The sequence below is a fragment of the Manacus vitellinus genome, unplaced genomic scaffold (assembly GCF_001715985.3).
Source record: "Manacus vitellinus isolate BGI_N305 unplaced genomic scaffold, ASM171598v3 scaffold_48_pilon, whole genome shotgun sequence".
Classification (NCBI taxonomy): Eukaryota; Metazoa; Chordata; class Aves; order Passeriformes; family Pipridae; genus Manacus; species Manacus vitellinus.
The window spans coordinates 5,041,814-5,063,291 of record NW_021940593.1 but is presented as its reverse complement, the minus strand read 5'-3'; the positions used below and the strand labels follow the sequence as shown (position 1 = coordinate 5,063,291).

The window sequence follows — 21,478 nt, the reverse complement described above, 5'->3', positions numbered from 1 at the left end:
GTTCTGCCCCAGGGGAGGACTTTGCCTTTCCTTTATTGGTTCCTGTCTGCCCTTTGCTCCAGCCTGTCCGAGTTCACCCAGGTGGCAGTGTGACCTTCTGCTGCATTGGCCACTCCTCCTGGTGTTGTGTCACTGAGGGTACACTCTGCACATCATCCAGGTCATTAACAAAGAGGTTAAATGATGGCTCCCACATCAACCCCGGGGCAGACCACTAGTGTCTGTCCTCCAGCTGGACTTTGTGCCACTGACCACAACCTGCTGGGCCATTCAGCCAGTTCTCCCTCCACCTCACTGCCCCCTTGGCCAGTCCCTGCCTTCCCAGCTTGTCTGAGGGTGTGAAAAGAGGCAGTTTTGGAAGTCCTGCCAAAGCCAGGACAGACAATGTCCTCTGCACTCCCCTCATCCAGCGAGGCAGTTGTTTCATCCCAGGAGGAGGTCAGGCTGCTGAAGCGTGGTTTCTTCCCCCTCGTAAATCTGTGCTGACTTCTCCTGATCACCCTCTTGTCCTTGAAGTGACTGGAAGTGCTTTCCAGAATTAGCTGCTCTTTCCCAGGTACAAAGTAAGGCTGCAGCCCTGTAGTTCCCCAGATCCATTTCCATTCCGTTCTTGAAGGCAGGAGTGATGTTTGCTTTCCTCTGCTCGTCAGGAGCCCCTCCTACTCACCACAGCTGTTCAAAGATGGTCAAGTGTAACCTCACAATGACACCAGCCAGCTCCTTCAGCACTCCTGGCTCCATCCCATCTGGTCCCATGGGCTGAAGTGTGTCCAGGCTACTGTTCCCTAACCTGATCCTCTTCTGCTAAGGGTAAGTCTTCCTTGTCTGGACTTCCCTGTGGTCTCAGGGGCCTGCAGTTCCTGAAGGTTGGTCTTACTGTTGCCCTTCACATCCCTTGCCAGATTCAGCTCCAGATGTGCTTTGGCTCTCTTAGCTTCTTCCCTGCATGATCAGTGTTCCCAGATTCCTCCTGGATCACCTGCTGCAGTTTGCACTTGGCTCTGATCAGGAACTCCTTGCTCCTGCCCCCTCAGCTTGATCACCTGCTTGTTGGGATAGACTGTCCTTCAACTGGGAGAAGATGATCCTTTAGTATCAATCAGCTCCTTTGGGCCCCTTTTTTCTCCCAGGCTGTAGCCCGTGGGATTCTTCAGGCACATCCCTGAAGATGCCAAAGTCTCCTCTCCTAAAGTCCAGGGCTATGATCAGCCTTTTCCCCCAGCTCCTTCCTCTCCAAGTCCTGACCTCCACCATCTCATGGTCACCGCTGCCAAGGCTTCCCAAGGACCTTGGCATCCCTGACCAGTTCTTGTTTGTAAGGATTGAGGTCCAGCAGAGCCCCTCTCCTTGGTGGCTCCTGGATCACCTGTGTTAGGAACGTGTCATTGGTGCACTCCAGAAACCTCCTCAGTTGTTTCTGCTGTGCTGGGTTGTCCCTCCAGCCGATACCAAGGCGGTGAAGTCCCCCATGAGCACCCATCCTGGTCTTCCTAAAGGACCTGTGCATGCAGATGCTCATCCAGGGCTGTGATTTATCCCACCACATCTCAGGGATCACAAAGGCTGGAGCCCTGTAGGTGCAGTCAGACCTCCTGCCCCTTTCCTGTGCTGCCTGCAGGGCACTCAGAGAGGTACCCAGGGGTGCAGGCTCCCAAAAATGGTGTCAGGGCTTTCCCCTTGGAATCACAGAGTGGTTTGGGTTGGAAGGGACCTTCAGGATTCACTAGTTCCACCATCTGCCATGGGCAAGGACACATTCTGTTAGACCAGGTTGCTCCAAGCCCCATCCAGACACTTCCAGAGATGGATCAGCCATGGTCTCTCTGGACAAACACCCTGCAGGCCCTGCCATGCCTGTGTCCCTGCCTTAGGGTGGGTGAGTACAGGAGTTTGGCTTTCCTGGAGTTCAGCTGGACACTGAGCAGTGTGTGTGAGCTGCCAGGATGGCAGCCTCTGCCGAGCAGGAATAGCACACGTCTCCTGGCAAAAGCCTGGAATGTGTGAGAACCTCCCTATTATTAGATGGCTGCAATATTTCTCTTGGCTCACTCGGCCTGGCTGTAGTGCTCAAGTGGACGCTGTGCATGCAGCTTTAGGAAAATAAAGGCTTTATTTCTGTCTGATATTCCCCCTACTTACATCTTTCCTAATGTAACCGAGTCTCTCCAGAAGGGCTGCTTCTCCCTCCTTCTCCTCTGGCTATTTATATCCCCGGTGACGTTGCAGGAGTGTTTGCTTTGGAAAAAAAAAAAAAAATCTCTGTCTGAGCCGAAGCGAAACCAAACCTGCAGGATAAAGCTGTTCTTTCTCCTCCTCTTGGTCAGAAGGGAGGCCTGGAGAGCGGCAGAAAAGGATCCCCCGGGAAGGAAGGACCAGCCTGGGAAGGTAAAGGGCGTTTTTCTGTTTGACTAATGCAGTGACAAACACCCCCCCAAACCCTGAACTGCTCGTTCCGGGGGTGGAGGTGTCAAACACCGGCGGTATTTTAGGGAGGACCTGTGAAATGAGTCGCTGAAAAGCCTCCGGGCTGAGCACAGGGGCTCTTTAATAATCCATCAGCTGCTTGCAGGCACAGCATCAGAGCTCAGGGGTCGCTCTCCCCCCCTCAGCCCGTGATGCAGGGAGGCTTTGCCTTCTACCTCCCCAAATATTGTGATGGCATTACAGCAAAGCTGAATTTCGACTTATCTTCAGCTCTCTAAGCAATTCAGAGCTCTGGCTCTGAAACTTCCCCAGCCTTTCCATTTTTATCGTGCCTGGTCTGAATCTCAGATAATTTGGATGACAGTTTTATAAAGGTGTAGACTGGATAATCTGTGTTGTGCTTGTAGGGTAGTTGGCAAAATTTAAGGGCGTTTACTTTTGGGTAAAGGCTGATTTCCTGAGGTCTGAAGCTGCATTTGCTACTTTTTGCTGCTTGTGAGCTGTAGAAGACACAGAAAGTAACACTTCAAGGTTTTTAAGGGCTCGGTGTGAAGCTGAGCATGTTTGAGCACTGGATTTTTGCAGAAATGCCAATCCCTGAGCAAATCCAAGAGTCCTGCATAAATAAACAGGGAAGAAAGCAAGTGTACCTCTCTCCAGAAAATTCAAGTGTTTGCCTTTACCCTGTTGTACTCCCTACTAGATATTTTTAGCTCATAACAGAATTGTATTTTTGTGAACTCTTCTTTGCAGGGTGAAACCTCTGACAGTGATTGCCACAAAACACAACTTTGTGGAAGTTCTGTGGAAATGTTCTGCATTAGTGTTCTTTGGTGTGCACAGAGAGGAAACTAATCTCTTTTTACCCTCCAAAGTCATAGTGTGCAGCACAGGAGTATCCCAGTAATGTCATCCCACGGGATTAGTTAGAGGTGCTTAAAAAAGACAGTGTCCTTGACTCCGGATTCCAGAGGCACAGGAAGGGTGGTGGTATCCACAGTTGGATATCCACTTCTGCCCCATGGAACTTGCATGGGATCAGCTCCAGTTATTGCTGAGTTTGGGTGATCCACCGGGAATGACCCAAGAGGAAGCAGGGTGTCACGGAATCATGGAATCATAGAATGGTTTGAATTGGAAGGGGTCTTAAAGCTCATCTCATCCCACCCCCTGCCATGGGCAGGGACACCTTCCACTAGCCCAGGTTGCTCCAAGCCCCGTCCAACCTGGCCTTGGACACTTCCAGGGATCCAGGGGCAGCCACAGCTTCTCTGGGCAACCTGTGCCAGGGCCTCCCCACCCTCCCAGGGAAGGATTTCTTCCCCCTATCCCATGTATCCCTGCCCTCTGGCAGTGGGAAGCCATTCCCTGTGTCCTGTCCCTCTATTCCTTGTCCCCAGTCCCTCTCCAGCTCTCCTGGAGCCCCTTCAGGCCCTGGAAGGGGCTCTCAGGTCTCCCTGGATCCTTCCCTTCTCCAGGTGAACCCCCCCAGCTCTCCCAACCTGGCTCCAGAGCAGAGGGGCTCCAGCCCTGGGAGCATCTCCATGGACACACTCCAGCAGCTCCACATCCCTCTGCAGTTGGTGTCAAGCAGAGTGATTCCCCTCGTCTGTGCTTCTGCAAGGAGGGTTTTTTGAGGTTCTGGGGCTTGAAAACACGTACCTAATGTTTCTGTTGTGACTGGTGGCAAGGACAGAGATGTGTGAGCACAGTACATTCCAGCCAAAAGATATTTGTTGAATGCCAGGGGAAAGGTATTTGGCCATGGCTTGATTAAGGTGCTCTGTGTATGCTACAGCATAGTATGTTTATGTTGTAAATAGAGTTGAGGAGCAGAGAAGCTGTGGCTGCCCCTGGATCCCTGGAAGTGTCCAAGGCCAGGTTGGACGGGGCTTGGAGCAACCTGGGCTAGTGGAAGGTGTCCCTGCCCATGGCAGGGGGTGGAACAGGATGAGGTCTCTTCCAATCCAAACCTTTTGAGGTCAAAGCTGCTGAGACTTGGCTTTGGAGGGAGCAGGATGAAGTTCTTTCAGGTTCCTGTTCAAGTTAGTGCTTGGCATTGTAGTCAGAGACACATAATTCAGGTGTTTGTAGGAAAGTAAGAAATGTTGTGAGTTGGGATTTCAGTGAGTGCTGAATTTTTGAGGGGATATATGTGTTAGGAAGGAAGGTTTTTAATGGTCCTGGTGGAAGGAGCAGGCTCTTATTTTTAATACTTATGCAGAACTGATGCTTGAACATCTTTTAGGAATAAATTGGACTGAAGGTCAGGGTTATAAAAATAAGGTCTAATAGGCCAGTGCCTGAAAACAGGTGTTAAGAATGGTTTTTATTGCACTTTGATCATTGGCTGATAAAAGCACAGTTAGATTTTATAGATTTTTCCTTTTTTATTAGTTATACCTAAACTAGCCCACGTCTGTGGTGGCATTTCTGTCTGTTCCCCCTTTTTTAGGATGAGCATAAGGGGACATAAAAACATGCTTCCCCAATAAGCCCTTTGAGCCTTTTGGGATTAATACCTCCAGCTGCCTGAGCATAACTTCTTCTTTTCAGCTCTGAATTCACCTGGTCATATTTTGAACCCAGGTGACTCATGGCACTTGAAGTCCCGAGAAGAGGATGTGTGTTGAAATGTTGGGATCACATGGCTCCCCCGTGTGTAAAGCACCAAATTCCCAAGGATTTTGGGAATATAACACCCTGTGGCCCTCACAAATAGCTCCTGGTTGCTTCTGTTGTGTTCTGTTTGTCCTTGGGATGGAGGAAATGGATATTTGAAGCCCTGCTTGGCAATATTAATCCACATCTTGCGTATTAATGAGAAAGGTGTTGGATAGGTGGGTGTGTCAGGGCTGTTTAACCTGTGAATATTGACTTCCAGTTAGACAGGGGGGAAAAGGGGAGCTGGAGGCAGGGATCAATCAGTAACTGGCTCATGTTCCATCTCTTAGAGTCTTTGAGTGGCCTCTGCTCCCTGGGTGTGAGAGGGACCCTCCTGACAAGAGCAGCAGGCGCTGGTCAGGTGTTTGGGATAATAAACATCCTGCTGAGGTGCCAGCAGGAGCTGTGGATTTCTCTGTGCTTTGTGCCCTGTGTGATTGGGGTGATGTGCAAACAACTACTCAGGATGTGGAGACTTAATTTATGTTTAGCAGGAAAAAGCCCCCTCCACGCCCGGGAACCCTGGGGTTGACCTGTAGTGGGAAACATCATCCTGTGTAAACTCTTGCTTTGGTTTTTGCTTTTTGGGTGAGTTTATTTCTGGTTGGTTGGGTTTTGTTTTTTTTTGAAATGCTAATTTTGCTCAACTGGAAAGTGTTGTTTCCTTTAGATCCTTTCAGATTAGTAAAAAATTCCTTTGAAGAGCCAGAGATAGCATCAGCAAAGCCATACTTAAACCTGGCAAGGCTTTTTCCCTGGGAGGTCCTTGGTTGCTCCTTGGGTGACAACAGCAGCTGGCATCTGTCATTCCATGCCATGTCCCTGGGAATGACCAGCTTGGTCTGTCAAGGGCTTTATAGAAACCAGAGCACCTGATTTGTGCCAAACTGCTGGTGTACAAACCCAACAGCCTTGTAGCAAGGTGTGGGGCAAATAGCAAAGGAATTAACTGTTTCGATGGAAAAACCAGTGGGACACCAGTCTGTGTCCCATTACAGCACTTGGTGAGGAACCAATGTGTAATCAGAGGCCTTTGGGTTGAAGTTTTGGGTTTGGGGGAAATATACCCAAATTGGCATTCTGAGGCAGTGACTTCCTTAACCAGAGGATTTTAACACCCCTGGGTAATGAGGCTTCTCAGAGGACAAAATAAGTGGATCAGAGAATAGGGGTGGCAGTGCTGCAGCTGGATGTGGGATGCAGTTCACTTGGGAATAACACCCTGCCCTGTGAAAAAATGTCCTTTTAGTTGAATGGGTGAGTTTGAAAAGAGCATCTTGTTTCTGTTTTTCTCTTTTATGGAAAGCTTCACTCTTCCAGGTTAAAATGAAGGATTAAACACTTGCTTTGGACTGGGTGTGTGATTGCACATCCCCTGTGAGGGAGGGAGTTGCCATTCCAGCGTGGCACTGTGTTTTCCTCTGCTCTGGCCTTTGGAGAAGTGCCAGGTGTTCAGAGCCACCCCTGAGGAAATCCAGGTGTTTCTCCGAGGATCTAAAGGTCAACCACAGCGTTGGATCAGGAGGAGCAGAAGCTGGACACGTCCTGCAGCCCAGGGAAGCACATGTGATGAGCAAAAGCGGTGGATTTTATCCCCTGACAAAGATTAGATGGGAACTGCAGGAGCTGCTTGTGTGGCTTGGCCAACACGAGTGTCCAGATGTAAAGACTCCCTTCACCCACAGCCAGAGATCCCATGTCCTGGTGGACCTCCAGGACGTGTGGGGGTCCCAGTGCTGCTCCTGCCAGCCTTTTTTCCAGGTTGCAGTCACGGGGAGGGTGTGTGTGATCCCTCAGAGCTGTCGCAACAGGGAGCAGCCCCGTGACTGGAGGTCAGAGGACAGACACGTGTCCAAATACAACAACACAAAGTATTTCCCAAGGAAGGAGGAGCCAGGGGAGTTTCCAGCTGATTTTTCTGGAAGCCCTTGGTTCGCTGCCAGGCTTCTGCAAGGGATTTAAAACACACCTTTGCTCTTGCACACGTGCTCAAGCGAGCGGTGCTGGAACGGGAGGAATTCTGTTCAGGGAACTCAGTTCAACTTGAAAGCAGGCTGAGCTTTTTATAGGAAAAGAGAGAGGAGTGTGGTTTCCTCCGGACTTGCTCTGTGAGTCACACATTACATGACACAGCATTCCTCCTGGGAATCTTAATTGCTGGAGCTGATGAGCACATCAGCACTCTGGAATCTCCTCTTGTGTCATCAAACACACCTAAACACTTAACTTCCAGAAGTGCCAACTTATTTTGATAATACTTCACAGATTTCAAAGTCAACTGTTAAATGGGTTTTAGTATCCATCAGAACCCCATTAAAGTCAATTTAATGGCTTTTTTTTTTTTTTTAAGTTCCAAAGTGACTGTCCATTAACAGCCTTGCATTTAAGAAGTTGTAATGCTGTTATAGAGGTGAAATAATAATAATTACTATATGTAATAGTAAATAATCATGTTATTTTTCAGTAGGAAAGATGATATTTTGAGGGTATCCACTGTGTGCTTTTTTTATTTTTTTCCCCTGGTGGGTATTTTTAAGTCTTGAATAAAAAGGGCTTTATTGCTCATGGCAGGGGGATTGGGACAAGATGGTCTTTAAGGTCCCTTCCAACCCAAACTGTTCTGGAATTCTGTGTTTCTGTGACTTCTGGACCATAAAGCAAATGTGCTGAAAGGTCTCTGCCAGAGCTGTTCAAAACTTAACAGTGTCCTCGATTTATACTTCTTTACAAACACATTTCAGCTCAAGAAAATTGGTTTAAAAACTCAGCTTGCAGCTGGAAGGAATAATAATCTTGGTATAAATAATAGGCAAGGAGATTTGTTTCCTTGAAGTGAGCAGGTAGTCACTTTGTGGTTAAGGCTGAATTGCTTCTCCCTGAAGAGAATTTATCACAGGTTGGGCTCGATGGTCCTGGAGGTCTTTTCCAGCCTGAATATTTGTGATTCTGTAATCATGAGTAGTTTTTTACTGCTTGCACTAGACTTTACCTGCCACCTTCAGTGCTGAATTCCACCTGCTAATGTACAGTTTCTTTACTGATGGGTAGGGAAAAAGTGGGCTCAGTATAATCTGACTTTTTGCGATGTTTAGGTAGATTTTAAGCTGTCCAGGCAAGGACAGCCTTTCCCCAGCAAGGCTTCTGGAGAGATGCTCTCTTGCCAGTGCTTGAACGATAAGAAACATCAGTGCTGGAGCTTGGTAGTAGCTTTATTTCTCTTCAATGCCAATAATCAACCCCAAATCTGGTGTTGTGTCACATTGCTCATGTCGTGGTCCTGAAAGGAGCAAACAGATCAACACTTGGTGACCCTCCCTCTTCTCCAGGGGTTTTTGTGGTGGTTGTCTCTCTCCTGTTGAAGCACAGTGTGGGAAGGTGGAGATGAAACAGAGCAACAGCCACTGAAGTGAGAGCAGTACTCCCAGATATTCAGTCCTATAGAAAGAAAATGATGTCAGCAGCTCAGGCTGTCCTCTGTTTCAGCCCTTGGGCTAAATATGTGCTGGCTGAATTGTGTAGGAGGAAAGAAAAACCCACCTCTTTGCATGCCCTGTGGAAGAGTTCATCCTGTTTCTGTTTGTTTAGGGCTTTGCAGGGTGTTATGTTGTATCTGTCTGGACACATGCAGCATGTAAATGCACCCTGGTTGAGAAGGTGTTCCCAAAACTTGCTTTTAATTTCCCGTAATACTCGTCAGACTGTCCTCTGTTCTCCCTTCTGGCCCCACCTGACTCGTGGGAAAACAGGGCCGGCTTTGTTACGTGCCTTGAGGTCACTGAACTCACACAGTCCGGGAGCAAGGGGGGGAATATTGCCGAGATAAGATCTGCTGGAGTAACAAAAGAGCGTTTCTGTCAAGTATGAACTCAGTCATTGTCAGAAGTGAGTTATTAAGTTGGCCTCTGTGCTTACCAGGTGCCTTCTGCTGCCCCGTGATGTGTGTGATGCCCCAAAGCAGACACTGCATAGTGAGGAATCCACGGCCTGTAGTGTCTTTTCCATTTAATCCTTCGATTCCTCATATCTGCCCTCAGTGGGAGGGATTTACAGAATTGGCACTGATAGAATTACACCTCAGAAATCTTTAGGTAATGAGTAATCACCAGTTTTATTCCAGAATCCCTCCTGGAGAGCAGGGCGAGGTCAGGCAGATGCATCTGTTGAGTGTTGCCAGGCTCAATTACTAAAAGACTTCTGGAGAAAGGGGGTTTACTGATGGCTCATCCACACTTCCCATCTCTCCTCAGATTTTAAATTAAAGGGGCCGAGTTGGACTTGACCATGGGCCATTTTTAGGCTTCTGGACTTTATGGAGGAGCTGATGGTGAAGATGTTGCATTGGATAACTGTCTGTCCCCCTGTGTTAGGAACAAGGACGTGGATCTATTAAGAAACCCCAAAAAACCTCCTTAAAAATCCTTGCTTTCTGTGTGACAAGAGGGGTGTGGAAGGATTTCTGTGCGAGGCTTCTGCAAATACTTTTTCCACCCTGCGTTTCTTCGATGTGGCTCTGCAGATTCCTCGGTGTTCCTGGCAACAGGCTCCCTCTCTTGGGACGGAGTTCAGAAAATCTGATGCTGCTGTTTGTTCGTGCTGGTGCCTGGTTTTATTTTTTTTTTCCCCCATGATTTCATCTGTGGAGTGGGATCAGGCTGCTCCCCACACCTCTGACTTCACTCCTGGACAGGATCTGTGTTGTGTACGGCGGCCAGCGGGCTCCGTGCAGTTGTTGCTCCCATGTGAGCTGCTGGAAGACACCCTGCCAGCACTGCTCATCCCATCAGGCTTTCCAACGTGGGACTCTGTGCTGTGGTTTTGTCCTAAATTACAGCAAGTCCCTGCTGTCCCAAGGCAGGGGCCAGCAGATATCCTCTGCTCCCTCCCATATTCCCTGGGCTGCTCGGCACCATCCTCTCCCGCTGTATCTGTGTGCAGGACATGCTGGCTGCCTCAGCCCTTGCTGTGTTTTTTGGGATAGGAGCTGGATACTGGTGATGCTGCTGGTGACAGCAGTGGGATGTAGCCAAAAATTTGGTTGGAAGCTCAGGGAAATTCGTTGGTTTCCTTTTAGTGTGGTGAAATACAACCTTTTTTTTTTTTTTTTTTTATTCCTCTGTTGTCGTGGAGGATTTTTTGGTTTTAGGGTAGGACTTAACATCTGGTATTTATATATATTAGGAAAAGGAATCCTTCCTCCCTGCCCTGACACTTTCAGCTTCACAGTGTCACCCTGAGCCTCTCAAAAGCAGCACCGATTGGAGGCGTTCCTTGCGCGCGTTAGGGACTGACAGACCTGAATTTATAGGATAAATCTCCCCCCGTTTTAGGGTGTTAGTTGCTGGTAGAACCCAGTGCTGCTGGGAGGTGTTGCACCAGCTGGAAACTGCAGCCCTGTGGCCGTGCTGGCCCTCCCAGCCTCCTCCTCCTCCTCCTCCTCCTCCTCCTGGTGCTGTCCCTGCTGACGCACTGGGGTGATGGCCAAGGGGGAGTTGGCTCCATCGCCTCCAGTGCACCGCTCACCTCTCCTGCTTTCCCTTTCCAGGCGCTTCCCGGCGAGAAGCTCTGAGGAAGCCCGGCCACGGGGAAGTCGAAAGGCAACTTTTTAATGTTTTAATGTGAAGGAAGTTGGGCGAGCTCCTCCTGGGGTGAGATCCCGGGCTCCGGGACGCTTCGGCTCCAAGAGGCTTCTCCGCGTCTCCCCCTCGTCCCGCCGGGAGCGCCGGGTCTGGCTGGCAGCTGGGAACAGGAGAAGTTGGCTGCTGTTTTCCGCCGCCTCATTTCCACCAGTGAGTAGCTCTCGGGGCTGGATGATCCCGTTTTAGTTAAAAGGCGTGTTCGGCTGCTGCTGGAGGGCCGGGGGCTGTGTTTTGGGAGCAGAAGGACTCGGATACAGTAAGATCTACAAAGTGACTTTTGGGGACTCTTGGTTGGGTGTTTTCTTTTTTTTTTTTTTTTTTCTTAAAGTGACAGTTAAGCTTGTGGTTTGTCTCTTTGCTGCCTGGGTTTACTCTTAGTTTTTAGTTTAGCTTGGTTTTTTTTTTTAAAACTGGGACAGCAGTGAGTACCCCTGTGTTGTCCCCCTGAACTGTGTTCAGAGTCAGGCAGTGAGGGTTTATGAAACAGTAAGAGCAAGAAGGTGTTTTAGACTTTCTGTGAGGTTTTATAGCAGCTGTACCGAGGCAGTGCCATGTGACCGTGCCTGCCCTGTGTGTCACCCGCTGCCCAAAAACCTGAATGCTTTGGTGCTAGAGGAGGGTGGCCCTGGGTGTGGAGAAGAGCCCTGTGAGTCACGGGGAAACCACAGAAATCCTCTTGGTGAGCTGAAGGTGCTGCAGCAAGAGGGAACAGCACTTTATCCCTGAGCTGTGCCTTGGATATGCAGCAGAGTCTTTGCACGGGCTGTGATCCTATTTGTGTGTTTCGGGCACAGCCGCCTTTCCTTCTCATCCTAAACCTCTTTGGAACACAATGCTTTAATCTGGAAGCTTTCTAATAGATTTGTAGTGATGAGGAACTAAACAAGCTGCCTGCAGTAGCTCATCTTTGTGTGTATTTTTGACACGTATATTTGTGTATATGCACAGGCACGAGAGCTACTCCAGGCGTTGGTTTTCAGTCTGTCTGTGTGTATATGGGCATGTGTGTCTATAAAAGAATGGGTTTGTAAAGCAGGATGGGGTAAGCAAGCTTAGAGGAGGATGAATTTCTTCCTGCTCTGCCTCCTTCATTTGTGAGTTGATTTGGTTATGCAGACAAAGGCAGGAAAGCAAACCATAACAAAACCTCTCTTATCCAAACTAATCTGCTTACAGCGCCGGCAGGTAAATCATTAACCCACGGGCCGGGTGCTTGGAAAAGCTGCTAAAGAGGTTTCTTGCCCCTGAAACTCCTGTTTTCCAGGAGGTAAGAAGTGAAATTACTTGCAGGTCTTGGTTTCGTGTGTGGGTGTTTGCTGCTGCTCTGGTTTCTGTACTGGTTAATAAAGTCGTGTTGTCCGGTGGATTAATGATGGGAGAGGACTTGCTCCCCCTGTGTTATTTTTCCTGAGAGAGCAGCTCCAGCTAAGGCAAAGGGGAAACACAGCATTTACTTACCGGTAAATACTGTAACTCATTAATGAAACTTCATTTTAAATGGATTTATGGCTGATGGAGTGTTTTACTCCACAGCTTTGTTTCCTTGGATCCTGTGATTCAAATCTGACCTGGGAAGGTTTGCTGTGGGTCTCGCTGTGCTCAGTTCCACACCAGCCTTCTGTTTTGGCTGACTTTTGTTTCTGTAGGCATGTAAGGAATGGATTTCCCTGTGGTATTTGAGTACTTAGAGTCTGCAGAGTCCTGTCTGCGTTCACTTCGCTCTTTGATCGATCGTGTTTGCAGTGAGTCTACTCCATGCAAGTAACTTGAACTATAGAAAACACGTAGCACAGGGAGAACAGCAGAAGTAGCTTCATTTGTGATGTTTGCAGCCGTTGCCTGAACAAAAGAAAAAGGGCTCAAGAAGGGCTTAAGCTTGTTCTGGGTGCCCACGTCCAGGAGCATGACTCAAAACTTCCAGCTGACCTCCGAGCTCCCTGAATCAGCAGTGCAGTTGTGCCTTCCCCTCCCCGAGCTGTGTCTGTTTAAGTGCCAAGCTCTCAACCTGGCTGTCTTACCCAAAGGTGTGCCTGGTGTCCTGCAAGACTTTCAGGCATCTCCTGGTCCTAATAAGACCTTTGAGAGCAGAACTCAGAAAGCTGGACCTCACTTTAAAGAAAACCTCAGCCCCCAAAGCTGCTTGGCTCAGCGCCCTGCACAGCCTGTGCTCCGTGTGCCCTGTGCTTTCCAGCTGCCTGGGAAAGCTCCAAACTGCTCTTGCTGCTCAGGAAAGTGCCCTTTTTGCTTGGTTAACTTTACAGCCTGGCTGCACATTAGCTTTTTAAAGCTGAGCTTTTTAAAGCTGTTCTACCACGTGAGGGTCTGCCGTGTGTCTGGGTTACACCTCAGACCAAGTCCTTGGGGGAGGAGATATCCAGACCTGGGGGAGAAGGTGAATCCAGACCTTTCCCCAAGAGGTGTGAGTTTGTGGAAACAGGTCTCTGCCCTCGGGACACCCCAGCAAGTGCTCTCAAGTGCTGTTTCAGGTGGTAAATGCTGGCTTGCAGAAGGGAGGATGGTCCCTCCTTCTCTGGCCTGAGCAGCCAAGCCCACGCTCTGAATCTTTGTTTAAGCCTCTCTCCTTTGAGATTTTAGGGACAAGACATGCTGATTGGGATCTCAGCCAGTTTAGTTGAGCCAGGAGAGCGATGGGCCTTTGGGCAACCAGGTTGCCACACCGTGTGTTCAGTAAGAGCTGCTGTGGCCACAGAGGACAGGAGAAGGGAGACAGCCCCGTTCCCTCTCTGCTACCTTGGGACTGTCTCTGCTCCCCCTGGAGCACTTGCCTCTGGCCTGGGGATGACTTTTTGCCAGGAAAACTGGCCCGATGGAGCTCTCTGTCTCCAGCTGTCTGCATGGCAGAGAAGGTGGGGGGGAGTGGCTCTGGTTGAAAATAGAAAGGCAGATTAGGAAATTCGAGGTATAGTTTCAACACACGGCCGAGCTGCTCTGACAACTCGCTGCTGCCATCGAAAGGGGAAGGACTCGCTCCTGCCTGTGTGCCTGCCGGCAGAAAACCAGGGAAACAGCAGCTTTTCCGCCCAGGCACAGGAGAGGAGGGTGGGGATATGAGGCAGGAAGGAGGGGATGCCTCTGGGAAACTCTGCTGGCGCAGGTGACAGAGTCCAGGTGTGCTGGAGCTGAGTTCAGGTGAGCGGCGCGAAAGCTTCCCGTCGGAAAGGTCGGGCTTGAAATCCCAGCTGTGCTCGGCTGAGCTACTTCAGGTTAGTCCCCCCGAGCTAAGGACAAAGCCTGAAGGAGATTTACTTTGCTACTTGAATTGTTAATGTTCATATTTTATGGGGAGAGTTCTACTTGGGGAAAAAACCCCACAGCAAGTGCTGGGGGCGTAATTTCGCTTCCTGAGTGTGAATGTGCTGCTCGGTTGTAACGTTACACTCTGGTAAGAGACTTCATTTTGCAATAAGTGTGTGAAGTGTCAGGAGAAAGAGTCAACAGACAAGCCAAGGGTAAATATCTTGTGCTTTGGAAGCTGCGAGCTTTTTAAGTGTTGGGTTTAGGAAGTGGCCACTGTACAGTGTTTTGTCAGCAGCTCTTCTGAGTTTATCACTATTCCTTGTGCTTATCGCTGGTCCTTGTAAGTTTGGATGTATTTTCTGTTGCCTTCCCTAAAATAAGGACAAAATCCAGTTAGGGAAACCATTCTTTTCTTTGCTGAAGTGTTTCTTTCCTGCTGCCCTTTTTTTTTTTTTTTTTTAATCTTTGGTTTTGAGGGTTTCAGTTCGTTTTTATTTGCTTTCTCTTTGTTTTTAACTCTTTGTCAGCCTCGAGAGCAGTGTGAGTTGTCCTGCTGCTCCTGTTGTTGTAGCACTCCCAGCCACATACCAATAACCAGTGATCCATCCTGTTCAGTGTTTGGAAAGAAATATCCAGGGGGATTTCAGATATCCTGGATGTATCATCAGCATAACTAAAGAACATTGAGCTATGTAATATTTAGTTCAGAAAACCTGCAACAGCACTTTCCTGGGCAGATAACCTGAAGACAAACAGCACTTATTATTCTTTTCAAGGGGCTGTGGATATAAGCTATAGATAAAAGCCTATCCAGAGCTCACTGGAATTTAGTACCAGGTCAAGTTTTACCTTTACCTGGAATGAGTCTGTCTTTTAAAAGTGAACTTAAGAATTGAAGTTACTCTTCGAGCCTCTGGACAGGAATCCTGAAGACAAGCAGGTGATTTTACTCAGTTAAGTTTCAAAATGCTTCAGCATGATTTCTCATGGATTACTGGGCTGCTTTTCATAACCAGGAATAAAAATTCATTGATCCCAGTGATATAGATAGATAGATAGACAGATAAAAACACTGTTTCATTGGTCCCAGTTGTAAATACTGTTTTCTTGTAAATTTGAGATCACTTTAGCAGTCAAGCAGATTTTTCACCAGGAAGAATGGACCTTTACAGTTTATTAACTTTTTGAAACCAAGAAGCTGAACCCAGTTGACTCCAGTTTATTTGTATTGGAGAAGCTGATGCTTTGGGATTGTTGATTTACCAAGCATCAGGGCTGAGAGGGATTTAGTAGGAAGGCAGTCAGCTAGTGAGTTTTGGTGCAACTTTGATTTCAGTTTCTTAGACTTCCCAACCCTTTGGGTTTCTTCCTTATTGTTTCTAAGTCCTTTGGTGTTTTGAAATTTTCCCTTTTAAACTCAGCCACCTGCTCTGCTTTGGTTTGTCTGTTCTAAACTGGTCACACCCCACCTAAATCCTGGCATTGTTCAGCTCTCCTTAACGTGTTTGGATGTTGTACGTAGGTTTAAAGCAACAAATAAGAACAACCCCAGGCACCAGCACTGCTGGAGAAGGACCTGGGGGTCCTGGTGGGCAACCAGCTGTCCCTGCCCAGCCGTGTGTCCTGGGGACAGGGAGGGCAGTGGGATCCTGGGGGGCAGCAGGGCAGGGAGGGGATCCTGCCCCTCTGGCCAGCCCTGGGCAGGCACATCTGCAGGGCTGGGCCCAGCTCGGGCTCCTCAGCACAGCAGGGCCAGGGAGCTCCTGCAGCGGGGCCAGCGCAGGCTGCGGAGATGCCCAAGGGCTGGAGCAGCTCTGGGAGCAGCAAAGGCTGAGGGAGCTGGGGCTGTTCAGCCTCCAGAGCAGAGCCTGAGAGGGGCCCTCAGCCATGGCTGGAGGGGCTGCAGGGAGGGGGCAGAGGATGGAGCAGGCTCTGCTCGGGGGGCCCAGCAATGGCACAAGAGGAACGGGCAGGAACTGATGGCCAGGAAGTTCCAGCTGGACAGGAGGAAGAACTTGTTGGCTGGGCAGTGACCCAGCCCTGAACAGAGACCAGAAGGGGTGTGAAGTCTCCTCCCTGGGGCTATTCCAGCCCCATCTGGACACCGCCCTGTGCTCTGGGCTGGCCCTGCTGGAGCAGGGAGGTGGGACCAGATGCCCACTGTGGTCCCTTCCAAACTGACCCTGTCTGGGATCCTGTGATGTGACCTGGGCAAGCCTTGAGAAACTTCAATTTGTGTTAGTACAGTTGCAGAGAGGGAGTGGAGAGGGGCTTCAGGTGGTGAGGGCATCTCTAGTCCTGGGAAACTTGAAGCTGTGAGAGGTGAATTCCTGTTGCAAAAGCCAAATGAGAAATGAAAACAACTTTTCTGCTGTGTAGGTTTGTCTCTGTGGTTCTCCTTGCAGTTTCAGGAAACAGAAGTGGTGCAACTCTTTGCTGGGAACAGAGGAGTGGAGAAGCAGCGGGAACAGGATTTTAGGGGAGTGAAGAAGCCCTCCTAGGGAGGTCACAGTGAACCCTCATAGCCCAGCAGAACAGTTTGATTTCTGAACCACTCAGTTTACATCACAGACTCTCTGCCAAACCGTATATATTTGAAATGATAACAGTGTAACCATCTGGCAAAGGGTCTATTTGCAAACACTTTTCCCTGTGTGCGGTGGCCTGGCTTTTGCAAGTTGTGAGGGAAAGGTGGGAAAAGAATTGATCCAGTAATTCAGGGTTATTTAGGCTAAAAGCACTTGGGTACTGAATTAGATTTATCTGGGAGAAAAGTATCCTGGGCTCAGGCTTTTGTTGGTGTTTAATGTTCTGTGACGCTCTGCCCAGGCATAATTGAGCCATCAGCACAGGAGTGATCCCGTCGAGGGGTTTATTTTGAGTGATTGCAGAGCCCGCTGTGACTTTGATTTCACTGCAGCCTGAGCTAATTGATGAACAGGGCCATCATTTATTTGCAGTTCTCGGGATCCTTTCAGACTGATTCTCCTTTTCAAAACTCTTGGAAGGGGAGGAGGCTGAGGAGGCTGCCAGCGCTGCCGGCCATCCATCACAGAGTTATCTAAAATAACTGACTACATAACTGACTATAAGTAATATAACTAACTATAACTATCTAAAATAACCCTCAGGAGGTGCTTTGGCACTGCCCTGGTTTGAGCAGCCTCCCCACTTTCTCCTAAGCCTGGTGAACATGAATCTGGAGGGTCTGGCACGTGGGACAGGAACAAGACCCAGAGGAAGGGGGAAAGGAGGGAGGAAAGAGTGGATGCTTCGAAGATGGAAAGAAAAATAAAGAAGGAAAAAGCCAGAGGGAACAAACACCCCTGCTGGTTTTCGTTTGGGTCTCAGTTTGAGATGAATACTCCTGAGTTTTCTTCCTGATTTCTTTTTTTCTTCCTGATTTTGTTAGATTCCAGCCTGGTACAGTTTGTCACCACGCTCTGCTGATGAATCATGGGGCTGCATCAATAAATCCAGTTTTATGCAGAGCTTTGGAACAGAGAGGAAGTCCTGTCTTTATAAGTACCTTTGAAAATAGGAAGTTGCTCAGAGGAGCTGTGGCTGCCCCATCCCTGGAAGTGCTCAAGGCCAGGTTGGGCTGGGCTTGGAGCAACCTGGGCTAGTGGAAGGTGTCCCTGCCCATGGCAGGAGGGTGGAATTAGTTGGTTCCCAATTTTCAAGGTGGAAGGTGGTTTTCAACTAGATACAGTTGTCCTGACTGAACTTTGAGGTCGTTGTCTGAAAGCTGCTGTGCCTTTTGAATCCAAGGGTGCAAATACAAGAAAAGCAAGATGCTGTGCATTGTAAAAAGGGGTGTTATTTGTCAGTCCACTGCCTGAAATAAAAAATATAAAGAAAAAGGAGATGGCAGTGCTTAGGGGCAAGTCTTCCTTAGGTAACTATTAATCTTCCCAAGGGAAATTTGCCAAAGCAATAATTGTAACTGCTAACACTTAAAATTGTAAAGACATTGTGTTTGTGCCTGGCAAAGGGCTGGAAAACAGATACAGCAGTGAGTTTTAATAGTGCAGTTCATAACTTGTGTCATGGCTTCAGGCAGGTTCACAGAGAACTCTGACAGAAGCAGCATTTTGACCATTCTGGCTTAATTTGCAGTGAGTGTCCATAGAGGTGGGGAGGCCCTGGCACAGGCTGCCCAGAGAACCTGTGGCTGCCCCATCCCTGGAAGTGTCCAAGGCCAGGTTGGAGGTGTCCCTGCCCATGGCAGGGGGTGGAATGAGATGAGCTTTGAGGTCCCTTCCAACCCAAACCATTCTGGGATTCTGTGCCCTGCCATCCCATTGCAAGTGCTCTGTGGGGTGGAGAACCACCCCAAAACCAGCTGATGTTTGTCTCCAGGGCTGGATTCTGCCTTTCTCCCATTTGGCCTGACTAAATAATACATGAACCAAAGCAGTGTCTGCTGGTTTTAGGCAGTGTAGATCACAAAAGCAGATATAAATGCAACACTTCTTCATATCAGACTTCCTTGCCTGTTAGCTGACCCCAAATTGTGTGCCCTCTGTTAGGGGACATGAGTCCCCTTGTCCTCGATGATTTATGCAGCATCTACAATAACAGGGCCTGTTGCTTACGGACATGTGTGCATTCATATTTTATGTCTCTGCCTGCCCTTCATGTTTTATTTAATGAAGAGTGTAAGGAAATTGGTTACTTGGCAAAACCTGGCTTTTAGTGAGCTGAGGAGATGCAGGTTGCCTGATTTTTTTTTTGGACTGGCGCTGTGTCCCTCCCTGGGGGCTGTCCCACCCTTTCTCAGGAGCTTTCTAAATGTTGATCCTTCCTCGTGGCTCTTCCAGAAAGCAGAGAGAGCCTCCAACCCTGCTGTTGGAAACCTGTCTCCTGCACATCCCCTTCGGGAGGGTAAGAAATCCCAAAACCAGATGGGAATGTGATATCCTTGTGCTGTCTGAGGCTGTGGCTCTTCTGGGCTGAGATCAACGGTGTTCCCATTAAATCTGAGCTTACATGCTGCCATGTGTGGCATGTCTTGCGTTTCAGACCAATCCAGACCAGCACAAGTTTTGAAATTAATTCCAGTCCCTGCATTGTTTCACTGATGATGTGAAATAAGACCTAGAATGAGACTCTTTTTGTCAGTGCTGTTGTGGTGCCACGTAGGGTGAGCTGCATATTTCATCAGGATATCTGCCAGTACTTTTATCCCCTCACCCACATGAAATATTTGTGAATTTAGGCTATTTTCAGACCCAGCTGAAAGGTTTTTAAATGCCTGAGGATAGATAATATATTTCTTTTAAAAAGAGAACTTCATGTGTGTGTATGTTCTGTGCAATCTCTGGTAGCCCCACCCTTACCCCTAAAACCCACATAAATAAAAAAAAAAGACCTCAACAAACCCCAAACTCAGACTTCTGTGACTGTTTAATATCTTCTGGTGTGAACTTTATAGTATTTGATCTTCTTGTTTCCAGAATAGTACTTCCATTTTTCCCATCAGTAGTCATTTCAGACAGCTCTGTTACTTGCAGGAGCAACACTGGCATTTCTGGAGGACTCATAATGAATTTTCATGATCTTTCTACATGGAAGATTTAATTTTTTAGGGCCTCTTATTAAAATGTTGTATTTTCTCAGATTTAGAAGATCTTGGGAGACTTTCTTAGGATTTACCTGTAAAATGCTTGTCAGAGCACTGCTCAAGGATAGTCCTGTAGAGCAAGTCTGACCACAGAATGAGTAGGTAAAGCAGCAGCTGTGGCAAGTTGGCCCTTATTTGTTTGGTACTCCTAAAATATTCTGGTTACTGATGTACTCAGGAGGCCTGCATACATTTCCCAGATCTTGAGGGAATGCTGTGTAGTCATGGAGCCTGTCAGGAGTGACTGGATGGGGTCTTACCAGCTCACAGAATCCCAGAATGGTTTGGGCTGGAAGGGACCTGAAATCCCATCTCATTCCACCCCCTACCATGGGCAGGGACACCTCCCACTAGCCCAGGTTGCTCCAAGCCCCATCCAACCTGGCCTTGGACACTTCCAGGGATCCAGGGGCAGCCACAGCTTCTCTGGGCAACCTGTGCCAGGGCCTCCCCACCCTCCCAGGGAAGGATTTCTTCCCAATATCCAATCTAAATGCCCAGATGGCTTTCTGGGGTGCTGTAACATCCAAACCCCTCCTGCTCGGAGGAGCCCCTGCCCAGCAGAACCATCAGTGGAATTGTTATTCCCATCTTTTGTTTGCTTACACAGCAGGGATAATTCATCCTGCTGGACATCCCTAGGGAACGTGTCTCCTGAGTATTTAGCTACGGGAAGGGCTTATTCCCAGCGAGCCTCCTGCATCTCGCTGCTGAGGGTGATGTAAAGGAGCATCGCGCTCTCCTGCGTGGCTGCTGCTTCCTTATCTACTTTGCCTTTCCCCTTTTAGCTTCAGCCTCAGCAGCTTTATCCAATTCTCTTGCCATCTCCCATCCTTCCCCACCAGTCAGCAGAGCCATGACTTCATGGCCAGCACTGATCCATCTGGGAGAGGAGGCAGGTCAGCGTTGGGCTATTTTCGAACGGCACCTCATCGGCGTCCCTGCCTTGCTCTCCTTAATACCCTGCTAATCTGAGCTTCACCCATCTGCTTGCAGAAAGCTACGTGACTGCAGATTTAAATCTTTCCTCCTCTCTATCCCTCTCTTCTGGTTCACACTTAACCACCACAAATAATGAGAAATACTTAAGCCACATGCCTCTTGAGCTGGTTGGTCATGCGGTGCTTCTGCCACACAAGGGACTGGGGTTTATTTGTTTGGGTTCCTCTTTCTGTGGCTGGAAGGAGAACTGTGCCACTGGGTTCCTGCAGTTCTCTGTGCTGTAACAGGCACCTCCTTATTGCAGTTAACTGTTTGTGTAACAGCAGCCATGAAACCCAGCCTTGTTTTTGCAGGCAGGAGCTCAGTGGTCATCCCAAAGTGACAATTAGTCACCTTTAGTCAATTAAATGGTTAATTCCCATGTCGACTTCCCAGGCTGGAATGCTGGTTTTTTAAAATTGTTTTCCCAAGGCTGGAAGTGGCTTCTCAATCTCTAAGCCAACTGAAATTATCCAAGCAGTTGGAGGTGTTTGCAGAGAGCAGCCTGTGGCTGGTTCCCTGCAGGGAGCTGCGCTTGTTACGTGCTCCATAAAGGACCCGTGGCCGTGGACACTTCCATGGGGTGGATCAAGGGAATGACATGAGGTGCTACAAGCTGTAAATTCCTCCTGCCTAATGTGCAGCTTAAGGAAAGGAAGCACAGATTCTGAGGAGTGCATCAGCCAGTTTGTAGTGTAACGCTTGGTTTGCCTTCCTTTAGTTAAAAGAAGATGTTTAGGCTGGTAAGTGAAGTTTGCTGGAGGCTGTGCCCTCATGCTGTGTCAACTGGACATCCCTCTATCCCTTCTGTGGCAGGAGAAGAGGTATTGCATGACCAACCATCTCAGGAGGCATCTGATTTAAGTATTTTTAATTATTTCTGGTTGTG

At 48.6% G+C, this 21,478-nt stretch overlaps 1 protein-coding gene across 4 annotated transcripts in view; it reads left to right on the top strand.

Annotated features, from left to right (window-relative positions):
* Positions 1 to 21,478, top strand: part of SGMS1 (sphingomyelin synthase 1) — a 68,612-nt gene that overhangs the window by 23,333 nt on the left and 23,801 nt on the right. Inside the window, exon 1 of one of the 4 annotated variants that reach the window (XM_018079944.2) lies at positions 2,369 to 2,385. The exons of 1 other annotated variant lie outside the window; for it this stretch is intronic. The gene's annotated coding sequence lies outside the window, so the exon portion shown is untranslated. Of the gene's footprint in view, positions 1 to 2,368; positions 2,386 to 10,630; positions 10,875 to 13,747; positions 13,875 to 21,478 lie in introns of those variants that run through there. 2 more of the 4 variants (XM_029962616.1, XM_018079943.2) reach the window with 2 other exon arrangements.